This window comes from Oncorhynchus masou, chromosome 10 (genome assembly GCF_036934945.1).
Source record: "Oncorhynchus masou masou isolate Uvic2021 chromosome 10, UVic_Omas_1.1, whole genome shotgun sequence".
Taxonomy (NCBI): Eukaryota; Metazoa; Chordata; class Actinopteri; order Salmoniformes; family Salmonidae; genus Oncorhynchus; species Oncorhynchus masou.
In genome coordinates, this window is record NC_088221.1 from 6671597 (window position 1) to 6684937 (window position 13341).

General features: G+C 44.8%; 1 long non-coding RNA gene across 1 annotated transcript in view; it reads left to right on the plus strand.

Annotated features, from left to right (window-relative positions):
- LOC135547084 (uncharacterized) overlaps window positions 1-13341 on the plus strand; it is a 56401-nt gene that overhangs the window by 15112 nt on the left and 27948 nt on the right. The window contains exon 2 of the long non-coding RNA XR_010456666.1: window positions 11841-11975. This is a non-coding gene — a long non-coding RNA (uncharacterized LOC135547084). The remainder of the gene's footprint in view (window positions 1-11840; window positions 11976-13341) is intronic.

Here is a 13341-nt window from a genome sequence, read left to right on the forward strand (position 1 = left end):
TTCCCAAGCTTTAAACATCCCAAGGAGCACTGTGCAAGCGATAATTTTGACATGGAAGGAGTATCAGACCACTGCAAATCTACCAAGACCTGGCCGTCCCTCTAAACTTTCAGCTCATACAAGGAGAAGACTGATCAGAGATGCAGCCAAGAGGCCCATGATCACTCTGGATGAACTGCAGAGATCTACAGCTGAGGTGGGAGACTCTGTCCATAGGACAACAATCAGTTGTATATTGCACAAATCTGGCCTTTATGGAAGAGTGGCAAGAAGAAAGACATTTCTTAAAGATATCCATAAAAGTGTTGTTTAAAGTTTGCCACAAGCCACCTGGGAGACACACCAAACATGTGGAAGAAGGTGCTCTGGTCAGATGAAACCAAAATTGAACTTTTTGGCAACAATGCAAAACGTAATGTTTGTCGTAAAAGCAACACAGCTCATCACCCTGAACACACTATCCCCACTGTCAAACATGGTGGTGGCAGCATCATGGTTTGGGCCTGCTTTTCTTCAGCAGGGACAGGGAAGATGGTTAAAATTGATGGGAAGATGGATGGAGCCAAATACATGACCATTCTGGAAGAAAACCTGATGGAGTCTGCAAAAGACCTGAGACTGGGACGGAGATTTGTCTTCCAACAAGACAATGATCCAAAACATAAAGCAAAATCTACAATGGAATGGTTCAAAAATAAACATATCCAGGTGTTAGAATGGCCAAGTCAAAGTCCAGACCTGAATCCAATCGAGAATATGTGGAAAGAACTGAAAACTGCTGTTCACAAATGCTCTCCATCCATCCTCACTGAGCTCGTGCTGTTTTGCAAGGAGGAATGGGAAAAAATGTCAGTCTCTCGATGTGCAAAACTGATAGAGACATACCCCAAGCGACTTACAGCTGTAATCGCAGCAAAAGGTGGCGCTACAAAGTATTGACTTAAGGGGGCTGAATAATTTTGCACCCCCAATTTTTCAGTTTTTAATTTGTTAAAAAAGTTTGAAATATCCAATAAATGTCGTTCCACTTCATGATTGTGTCCCACTTGTTGTTGATTCTTCACAAAAAATACAATTTTATATATTTATGTTTGAAGCCTGAAATGTGGCAAAAGGTCGCAAAGTTCAAGGGGGCCGAATACTTTCTCAAGGCACTGTATATAGACTTTATTTTTTCTACTGTGTCATTGACTTGTTTATTGTGTTATTGGCTTGTTTATTGTTTACTCCATGTGTAACTCTGTGTTGTTGTAATGATCGTCTGTTGAAGAAGGTGTGGACCAAAGCACAGCGTGGTAAGTGTTCATACTTTTATTTCAACTGAACACTAAATAACAAAAATAACACAGAGAATGAACGAAAACCGAAACAGTCCTGTCAGGTGCAGAAACACAAAACAGAAAATAACTACCTACAAAAACCCTGTGGGTAAAAGCTACCTAAGTATGGTTCCCAATCAGAGACAACGATAGACAGCTGTCCCTGATTGAGAATTATACCCGGCCAAAACAAAGAAATACAAAAACATAGAATGCCCACCCAAATCAAACCCTGACCAAACCAAAATAGAGACATAAAAAGCTCTAAGGTCAGGGCGTGACAGTTGTTGTCTGTGTCACACTGCTTTGCTTTATCTTGGCCAGGTCGCAGTGGCAAATGAGAACTTGTTCTCAATTAGCCTACCTGGTTAAATAAAGGTGAAATAAAAATTTATAAAATGTACATAGACATGGAATCCCTAGTCACTTTAATAATGTTTACATTCTGCTTTACTCATCTCATATGTGTATATATACTGTATTTTATTATACTGTATTTTAGTCAGTGCCGCTCTGACATTGCTCGTCCTAATATTTATATATTTCTTAATTCCGTTCTTTTGCTTTTAGATTTGTATGTATTGTTGTGAAATGTTAGATAATACTGCACTGTTGGAGCTAGGAACACAAGCATTTTGCTACACCCGCAATAACATCTGCTAAATATGTGTATGCGACCAGTAAAAAATTGTATTTGATTTGAATATATCATAGAATCATGTAGGCATTAAATGTATCTTCCAAATGATAGCAGAATGTAGGAAATAGTTGTAATGGCTTTGTCCTAGCAGGTGGAACTGAGAAGCTGTGAACTGTCAGTGCTCTCTGAGTGGAAGGAGGTTGTGAAGAGGGTGCGATGGATCTCTGTTGTCTTTGAGAAGTAAAATTGTGGCTTCCTATCTACATTCTGCTAAAGTCACCAACCATGGCCAAAAGCGTGTGGGTAGAGCTGGGGAGCAAGGTAGCAAAATATAGCCATCTGCATTGTACTCGCATCAGCTACTTCTCTAGCTCTTAGGTGCAACTGACAAGCTGAACATCAGCATACTCCAGCACAACATACTTGAATACACGAGCCCTTGAAATATTGTTATAATACTATTATAATCCATATATTTATTTTAATTTTATTTCACCATTATTTAACCAGGTAGGCCAGTTGAGAACAGTTCTCATTTACAACTGCGACCTGGCCAAGATATAGCAAAGCAGTGTGACAAAAACAACAACTTAAAGTTACACATGGGATTAACAAACATACAGTTAATAACACAATCGAAAAATCTGTATACAATGTGTGCAAATGAAATAAGGAGGTAAGGCAATGAATAGGCCAATAGTGGTGAAGTAGTTACAATTTAGCAATTTACACTGGAGTGATATATGCAGATGAAGATGAGCAAGTAGAAATACTGGTGTGCAAAAGAGCAGAAAAACAAAAACAAATATGGGGATGAGGTAGGAAGTTGCTTGGATGGGCTATTTACAGATGGGCTGTGTACAGCTGCAGCAATCGGTAAGCTGCTCTTGACAGCTAATGCATAAAGTTAGTGAGGGAGATTTAAGTCTCCAACTTCAGTGAATTTTGCAATTTGTTCCAGTCACTGGCAGCAGAGAACTGGAAGGAAAGGCGGGCCAAAGGAGGTTTTGGCTTTGGGGTGACCAGTGAGCTGAGATAAGGTGGAGCTATACCTTGCAAAGACTTATAGATGCCCCGGAGCCAGTGGGTTTGCGGACGAATATGTAGCAAGGACCAGCCAACGAGAGCATACAGGTCGTAGGTGTTATTGTGCTCCGGACCGTGTTACCCTGTGTTTTGGGTTGGTCAGTGTTTTCCGCCCTGTGTTTTGGGCATGGCCATTTTGTGTTGGAATAAAGTGCATTTTTCCGTGAACCCTCTGCTGTCTGCACCTGATTCCTACCTTCCACTAGTATTTAAGAGCAGTTGGAGGCCACGGAAGGAGTGTTGTATGGCGTTGAAGCTTGTTTGAAGGTTTGTTAACAGTGTCCAAAGAAGGGCCAGATGTATACAGAATGGTGTTGTCTGCGTAGAGGTGGATTACAGAATCACAAGCAGCAAGAGCGACATCATTGAAATTTACAGAGAAAATAGTTGGCCTGAGAATTGAACCCTGTGGCACCCCCATAGAGACTCAGTATATCAGCACCATGTCACCGGGTCAAATTCCTGGTACATGTAAATGTTCTTGGTAAATCAAGTTTGTTCTGATTTTATAGCCTGTTGTTACAAGGTAGGTTACAAACAGAAGCAAGATTACCATGTCAATAGCAACATAACAATAGTGTACCGAATCAGCCAACATATCAAGGAAACAACCTCACTAGTAAGTCCTAGTTGTGTAGGCTTTTATTGTGTTAATGGCTAAGGGAACAACGCTTATACTTGAAACATGCCTTTTTGCATCATATGGTAGCTATGGCTGGATGTGAATAATGTGAAGTCAGTATCATCTGCCATGGTTTTGCCTTGCGTGTAATCTTGTATTTTGCCTTAGTTAGTTCTTAGCTGATTATGGCCCACTTCTCAAATGAAGTCTGATATGCATACTGATATATACACTGCTCAAAAAAATAAAGGGAACACTGTAACGGTTTTCATGCGGTGAAAGAGAGTCGGACCAAAATGCAGCGTGTAGATTGCGATCCATATTTAATGAACAAAACGTAACACAAATCTAAATACAAACACTACAAAACAAAGAACGTAACGAAAACAGCCTATACTAGTGTAAACTAACACAGGAACAATGACACTAAGGACAATCACTCACGAAACACACAAAGAATATGGCTGCCTAAATATGGTTCCCAATCAGAGACAACGATACACACCTGCCTCTGATTGAGAACCACTTCAGACAGCCATAGACTTAACTAGAACATCCCACTAAGCTACAAACCCAATACCAACACACCACATACAAAAACCCCATGCCACACCCTGGCTTGACCAAATAAATGAAGATAAACACAAAATACCTCGACCAGGGCGTGACAGAACCCCCCCCCTAAGGTGCGGACTCCCGGACGCACCTCAAAACAATAGGGAGGGTCCGGTTGGGCGTCTGTCCATGGTGGCGGCTCCGGCGCGGGACGTGGACCCCACTCAATCACCGTCTTTGTCCCTCCTCCTCGCGTCCTTGGATAGTCCACCCTCGCCGCCGACTATGGCCTAGTAGTCCTCACCCAGAACCCCACTGGACTGAGGAGCAGATCGGGACTGAGGGGCAGCTCGGGACAGAGGGGCAGCTCGGGACAGAGGGGCAGCTCGGGACAGAGGGGCAGCTCGGGACAGAGGGGCTGCTCGGGACAGAGGGGCTGCTCGGGACAGAGGGGCAGCTCGGGACAGGGGTAGCTCGGGACTGAGAGGAAGCCCAGCACTGAGAGGAAGCCCAGCACTGAGAGGAAGCCCAGCACTGAGAGGAAGCTCAGCCAGGTAGTTGAATCCAGCATATCCTGGTTGGCTGGCAGTTCTGGCAGATCCTGACTGACTGGTGGATCTGGAAGAGCCTGGTTGACTGGCAGATCTGGAAGAGTCTGGTTGACTAGCAGATCTGGAAGAGTCTGGTTGACTAGCAGATCTGGAAGAGTCTGGTTGACTAGCAGATCTGGAAGAGTCTGGCTGACTGGCAGATCTGGAAGAGTCTGGCTGACTGGCAGATCTGGAAGAGTCTGGCTGACTGGCGGATACTGGCAGACTGACGGCTCTGGCTGCTCCACGCTGACTGGCGGCTCTGGCTGCTCCACGCTGACTGGCGGCTCTGGCTGCTCCATGCTGACTGGCGGCTCTGGCTGCTCCATGCAGATTGGCAGCTCTGGCGGCTTCTTGCAGCTCTGGCAGCGCCTTGCAGACTGGCAGCTCCTTGCAGACTGGCAGCTCCTTGCAGACTGGCAGCTCCTTGCAGACTGGCAGCTCCGGCTGCTCCATGCAGACTGACAGCTCGGGCTGCGCTAAACCGGCAGGAGACTCCAGCAGCGCAGGAGAGGAGGAAGGCTCTAGCTGCGCTGAACAGGCGGGAGACTCCAGCAGCGCAGGAGAGGAGGAAGGCTCTGGCTGCGCTGAACAGGCGGGAGACTCCGGCAGCGCAGGCGAGGCACACAGTAGGTCTGATGCGTGGTGCTGGTACTGGTGGTACTGGGCCGAGGACACGCACAGGAAGCCTGGTGAGGGGAGCTGCCACCGGAGGGCTGGGGTGAGGAGGTGGTACTGGGTAGACCGGACCGTGCAGGCGCACTGGAGCTCTTGAGCACCGAGCCTGCCCATCCTTACCTGATTGAATACTCCCGGTTGCTCTGCCAGTGCGGCAAGGTGGAATAGCCCGCACTGGTCTATGCAGGCGAACCGGGGACACCGAGCGTAAGGCTGGTGCCATGTAAGCCGGTCCAAGGAGACGCACTGGGGGCCAGATGTGTAGAGCCGGCTTCATGGCATTTGGCTCGACGCTCAATCTAGCCCGGCCAATACGCGGAGCTGGAATAGAATGCACCGGGCTATGCACCCGCACTGGAGACACCATGCGCACCACAGCATAACACGGTGCCTGCCCGGTCTCTCTAGCCCCCCGGTAACCACAGGAAGTTGACGCAGGTCTCCAACCTAGCGTCGCCATACTCCCTGTGAGACCCCCCCAAGAAATTTTTGGGGCTGACTCCCGGGCTTCTAACCGCGTCGCCGCGCTGCCTCCTCATACCTGCGCCTCTCAGCTCTCGCCGCCTCTAGTTCTTCTTTGGGGCGGCGATATTCTCCAGGCTGATCCCAAGGTCCTTCTCCGAATAATTCCTCCTCCCATGTCGATACCTTCTTTTGTTGCTCCTTGGGGCGGCTACACTCCCCTGGTTTAGTCCAGGGTCCTCTCTCGTCGAGGATTTCCTCCCAAGTCCAAAAGTCCTTTTTACGCTGCTCCTGCTGCTGCCTTTGCTGTTTCTCCTGTGGCTCCTGCCTGTTGACACGCTGCTTGGTCCGTTTGTGGTGGGTGATTCTGTAACGGTTTTCATGCGGTGAAAGAGAGTCGGACCAAAATGCAGCGTGTAGATTGCGATCCATGTTTAATGAACAAAACATAACACGAATCTAAATACAAACACTACAAAACAAAGAACGTAACGAACACCGAAACAGCCTATACTAGTGTAAACTAACACAGGAACAATGACACTAAGGACAATCACCCACGAAACACACAAAGAATATGGCTGCCTAAATATGGTTCCCAATCAGAGACAATGATACACACCTGCCTCTGATTGAGAACCACTTCAGACAGCCATAGACTTAACTAGAACACCCCACTAAGCTACAAACCCAATACCAACACACCACATACAAAAACCCCATGCCACACCCTGGCCTGACCAAATAAATTAAGATAAACACAAAATACCTCGACCAGGGGTGACAAACACTAAATTTACACATCCTAGATCTGAATGAATGAAATAATCTTATTAAATACTTTTTTCTTTACATAGTTGAATGTGCTGACAACAAAATCACACAAAAATGATCAATGGTAATCAAATTTATCAACCCATGGAGGTCTGGATTTGTAGTCACGCTCAAAATTAAAGTGGAAAACCACACTATAGGCTGATCCAACTTTGATGTAATGTCCTTAAAACAAGTCCAAATGAGGCTCAGTAGTGTGTGTGGCCTCCACGTGCCTGTATGACCTCCCTATAACGCCTGGGCATGCTCCTGATGAGGTGGCAGATGGTCTCCTGAGGGATCTCCTCCCAGACCTGGACTAAAGCATCCACCAACTCCTGGACAGTCTGTGGTGCAACGTGCCGTTGGTGGATGGAGCGAGACATGATGTCCCAGATGTGCTCAATTGGATTCAGGTCTGGGGAATGGGCGGTCCAAAGCATCAATGCCTTCCTCTTGCAGGAACTGCTGACACACTCCAGCCATATGAGGTCTAGCATTGTCTTGCATTAGGAGGAACCCAGGGCCAACCGCAGCAGCATATGGTCGCACAATGGGTCTGAGGATCTCATCTCGGTACCTAATGGCAGTCAGGCTACCTCTGGCGAGCACGTAGAAAGAAAGAAATGCCACCCCACACCATGACTGACCCACCGCCAAACCGGTCATGCTGGAGGATATTGTAAGCACAACCCCTACCTGTGGACGTCGAGCCCTCATACCACCCTCATGGAGTCTGTTTCTGACTGTTTGAACAGACACATGCACATTTGTGGCCTGCTGGAGGTCATTTTGCAGGGCTCTTGCAGTGCTCCTCCTGCTCCTCCTTGCACAAAGGCGGAGGTAGCGGTCCTGCTGCTGGGTTGTTGCCCTCCTACGGCCTCCTCCACGTCTCTTGATGTACTGGCCTGTCTCCTGGTAGCACCTCCATGCTCTGGACACGACGCTGACAGACACAGCAAACCTTCTTGCCACAGCTCGCATTGATGTGCCATCCTGGATGAGCTGCACTACCTGAGCCACTTGTGTGGGTTGTAGACTCCGTCTCATGCTACCACTAGAGTGAAAGCACCGCCAGCATTCAAAAGTGACCAAAACATCAGCCAGCATAGGAACTAAGAAGTGGTCTGTGGTCACCACCTGCAGAACCACTCCTTTATTGGGTGTGTCTTGCTAATTGCCTATAATTTCCACCTGTTGTCTATTCCATTTGCACCATTTCCAAATTAGCTCCATAATATCGACTGAAACACCGCAAACGCTGTTTAGAATCAATCCTCAATGTGTTTTTCACATATCTCTTCATTGATATATCGTTCGTGGTAGTCTCCTTTCTCCGGTGAATCGCTTGGAAAAAGACGTACAGTTGAAGATGACGCACCAATTTCAACGGAGGACACCGGGCGGACACCTGGCAAATGTAGTCTCTTATGGTCAATCTTCTAATGATATGCCTACAAATACGTCACAATGCTGCAGACACCTTGGGGAAACGATAGATAGGGCAGGCTCATTCCTGTCGCATTCACAGCCATATAAGGAGACAATGAAAAACAGAGCCTCAAAAATCCTGCTCATTTCCTGGTTGCAGTTTCATCTTGGTTTTGCCTGTAGCTTCTGTTCTGGGGCACCCACAGACAATATCTTTGCAGTTCTGGAAACGTCAGAGTGTTTTCTTTCCAAAGCTATTAATTATATGCATAGTCGAGCATCTTTTTGTGACAAAATATTGCGCTTAAAACGGGCACGTCTTTTTATCCAAAAATGAAATAGCGCTCCCATAGATTTAACAGGTTAACAAAAGTCTAAGCTTGAGAGCAAATTTATTTCATTTCATTTGTGATTTTCATGAATAGTTAACGTTGCGTTATGCTAATGAGCTTGAGGCTATAAATAGGATCCCGGATCCGGGAATGCTCGACGCAAGAAGTTAAAACTCGTTTTTCAACCACTCCACAAATTTCTTGTCAACAAACTATAGTTTTGGCAAGTCGGTTAGGACATGTACTTTGCATGACACAAGTAATTTTTCCAACAATTATTTACAGACAGATTATTTCACTTCTAATTCACTGTATCACAATTCCAGTGGGTCAGAAGTTTCCATACACTAAGTTGACTGTGCCTTTAAACAGAAACAGCTTGGAAAAGTCCAGAAAATGATGTCATGGCTTTAGAAGCTGCTGGTAGGCTAACTGACATCATTTGAGTCAATTGGAGGTGTACCTGTGGATGTATTTCAAGGCCTACCTGCAAACTCAGTGCTTGACATCATCGGAAAATCTAAATAAATCAGCCAAGACCTCAGAAAAATGGTAGACCTCCACAAGTTTGGTTCATCCTTGGGAGCAATTTCCAAACCCTTGAAGGTGGGTACCATGTTCATCTGTACAAACAATACTACTCAAGTATAAACACCATGGGACCACGCAGCCGTCATACCGCTCAGGAAGGAACACGTTCTGTCGCCTAGAGATGAACGTACTTTGGTGCGAAAAGTGCAAATCAAGGAAGAAGCCACTGCTCCAAAACCACCATAAAAATGCCAGACTACGGTTTGCAACTGCACATGGGGACAAAGATCATATTTTTTGGAGAAATGTCCTCCGGGTCTGATGAAACAAAAATGGAACTGTTTGGCCATAATGACCATCGTTATGTTTGGAAGAAAAAGAGGATGTTTGCAAGGCGAAGAACACCATCCCAACCGTGAATTACGGAGGTGGCAGAATCATGTTGTGGGGGTGCTTTGCTGCAGGATGGACTGGTGCATTTCACAAAATATATGGCATCATGAGAAAAATAATTACGTGGATATATTGAAGCAAAATCTCAAGACATCAGTTAAAGCTTGGTTTCAAATTGGTCTGCCAAAAGGACAATGACCACAAACACACTTCCAAAGTTGTGACAAAATGGCCTAAGGACAACAATGTCAAGGTATTGGAGTGGCCATCACAAAGCCCTGACCTCAATCCTATAGAACATGTGTGGGCAGAACTGAAAAAGCGTGTGCGAGCAAGGAGGCCTACAAACCTGACTCGGTTACACTAGCTCTGTCAGGAGGAATGGGCCAAAATTCACCCAACTTTTTGTAGGAAGCTTGTGGAAGGCTACCCAAAACATTTGACCCAAGTTTAACAAATTTAATGGCAATGGTACCAAATACTAATTGAGTGTACAGTGGGGCAAAACAAGTATTTAGTCAGCCACCAATTGTGCAAGTTCTCCCACTTAAAAAGATGAGAGAGGCCTGTAATTTTCAGCCTAGGTACACTTCAACTATGACAGACAAAATTAGAAAGAAAAATCCAGAAAATCACATTGTAGGATTTTTTTATGAATTTATTTTTCAAATTATGGTGGAAAATAAGTATTTGGTCAATAACAAAAGTTTATCTCAATACTTTGTTATATACCCTTTGTTAGCAATGACAGAGGTTAAACGTTTTCTGTAAGTCTACACAAGGTTTTCACACAATGTTTCTGGTATTTTGGCCCGTTCCTACATGCAGATCTCCTCTAGAGCAGTGATGTTTTGGGGCTGTTTCTGGGCAACACGGACTTTCAACTCCCTCCAAAGATTTTCTATGGGATTGAGATCTGGAGACTGGCTTGGCCACTCCAGGACCTTGAAATGCTTCTTACGAAGCCACTCCTTCGTTGTGTTTGTGTTTGGGTTCATTGTCATGCTGAAAGACCCAGCCACGTTTCATCTTCAATGTCCTTGTTGATGGAAGGAGGTTTTCACTCAAAATCTCAAGATACCTGGCCCCATTCATTCTTTCCTTTACACGGATCAGTCGTCCTGGTCCCTTTGTAGAAAAACAGCCCCAAAGCGTGATGTTTCCACCCCCATGCTTCACAGGTATGGTGTTCTTTGGATGCAACTCAGCATTCTTTGTCCTACAAACACGACGAGTTGAGTTTTTACCAAAAATTTATATTTTGGTTTCATCTGACCATATGATATTCTCCCAGTCTTCTTCTGGATCATCCAAATGCTCTCTAGCAAACTTCAGACGGGCCTGGACATGTACTGGCTTAACCAGGGGGACACATCTGGCACTGGAGGATTTGAGTCCCTGGCGGCGTAGTGTGTTACTGATGGTAGGCTTTGTTACTTTGGTCCCAGCTCTCTGCAGGTCATTCACTAGGTCCCCCCGTGTGGTTCTGGGATTTTTGCTCACCGTTATTGTGATCATTTTGACCCCACGGGGTGAGATCTTGCATGGAGCCCCAGATCGAGGGAGATTATCAGTGGTCTTGTATGTCTTCCATTAACTAATAATTGCTCCCACAGTTGATTTCTTCAAACCAAGCTGCTTACCTATTGCAGATTCAGTCTTCCCAGCCTTGTGCAGGTCTACAATTTTGTTTCTGGTGTCCTTTGACAGCTCTTTGGTCTTGGCCATAGTGGAGTTTGGAGTGTGACTGTTTGAGGTTGTGGACAGGTGTCTTTTATACTGATAACAATTTCAAACAGGTGCCATTAATACAGGTAACGAGTGGAGGACAGAGGAGCCTCTTAAAGAAGAAGTTACAGGTCTGTGAGAGCCAGAAATCTTGCTTGTTTGTAGGTGACCAAATACTTATTTTCCACCATAATTTGCAAATAAATTCATTACAAATCCTACAATGTGATTTTCTGGATTTTCTTTCTCATTTTGTCTGTCATAGTTGAAGTGTACCTATGATGAAAATTACAGGCCTCTCTCATCTTTTTAAGTGGGAGAACTTGCACAATTGGTGGCTGACTAATTACTTTTTTGCCCCACTGTATGTAAACTTCTGACCCACTGGGAATGTGATGAAAGATATAAAAGCTGAAATACATCATTCTTTCTACTATTATTCTGACATTTCACATTCTTAAAATAAAGTGGTTATCCTAACTTACCTAAACAGGGAATATTTACTATGATTAAATGTCAGGAATTGTGAAACTGAGTTTAAATGTATTTTGCTAATGTGTATGTAAACTTCCACCTTCAACTGTATATATCCATATATTTATAAATCCATATATAACACTGGATTAGGATATGTCTTAATAAGTGTCATTCTGTTCTTAGGACAAAGAAGATCATGCATTTGTCATGAACAAAGAGAAATTCTGAAAGCCTTATTTGACCAGGGAATAACGAGAAGAGGGTCGCCTTTGACGGCTGAGGCAGCCACCTGAACTGGACTGTCGGAGAGTGGTGGAGGTGAGGGTCATTAATGTTTTGTATTCTGTGAACATAAGAAAGGGTTTTGTCTTTTTGTAATATCCCCCTCGGTTCTGGACAAAACATTTGGCTTAGGACTACTTAGGAATCTTCCTACGGACATTCATTGAAAGCATCTTAACCTTCTGCTTCCTTGAGTGGTACGGTTCGGCAGGGTCAAGTCTCAAAGCATCACATCACTCTACAAATCAAGAACCATCCATAAATCCAGAAAATGTTACTTAGACACCCACTATACGACCAGTACGAACAGTTGCTGCCAGGCCGAAGGTTAAAATCCCCACTCTCTAGAACAAACGGGGCACACAAGTCATTTATGTCAACCAGCACTAGGTTCCTCAATCCAAGAAGACTAAACCATAATTCAGCACCTACAGTATACCTCTATCTATTTGTCTGTCTGATCTTGTCTTGTGAAGTATGTCCTGTGATATTTATGTTGTATTTAAGTGAAGTGTTGAATGTTCTGTGATTTGTTACATTTGTGCCATTATTCCCAAACAAATGCCACCTTGGAACAATTAAGTATTCATTCATCCATTGTTACATTTACATTTAAGTCATTTGGCAGACGCTCTTATCCAGAGCGACTTACAAATTGGTGAATTCACCTTATGACATCCAGTGGAACAGCCACTTTACAATAGTGCATCTAAATCATTTAAGGGGGGGGTGAGAAGGATTACTTTATCCTATCCTAGGTATTCCTTAAAGAGGTGGGGTTTCAGGTGTCTCCGGAAGGTGGTGATTGACTCCGCTGTCCTGGCGTCGTGAGGGAGTTTGTTCCACCATTGGGGGGCCAGAGCAGTGAACAGTTTTGACTGGGCTGAGCGGGAACTGTACTTCCTCAGTGGTAGGGAGGCGAGCAGGCCAGAGGTGGATGAACGCAGTGCCCTTGTTTGGGTGTAGGGCCTGATCAGAGCCTGGAGGTACTGCGGTGCCGTTCCCCTCACAGCTCCGGGCTATTGGATTCCCTCACCTGGTCCCAATGCACTCCCTACCTCTTCCACCTTGGCTAGCTATCAGAGGGTTATGACATCAAATTCTGAAAACATAACATGCAAATCCTGGATCCTGTCCTCTGCTGTTGTGATAATAATGTTGATTGTTATGTTATTTTAACTTTTGCGAAAAGCTATTTGTATTTTGCTTCTAGTTTCATATTGCCTGGTAAAACCCAGATTCAAAACACCCATCACTGTCCCTCTGGTTGTGACACAATAAAGATAACTCTTAGTATATAAGGGCTACTTTTTCAATCATCTGCTAGATAAAAAGCTGAGTTGGTGGAGCAATATTTTTGCGTCTACTCTTTTAATAAAGTATTATGTGCAATTACTCTGAT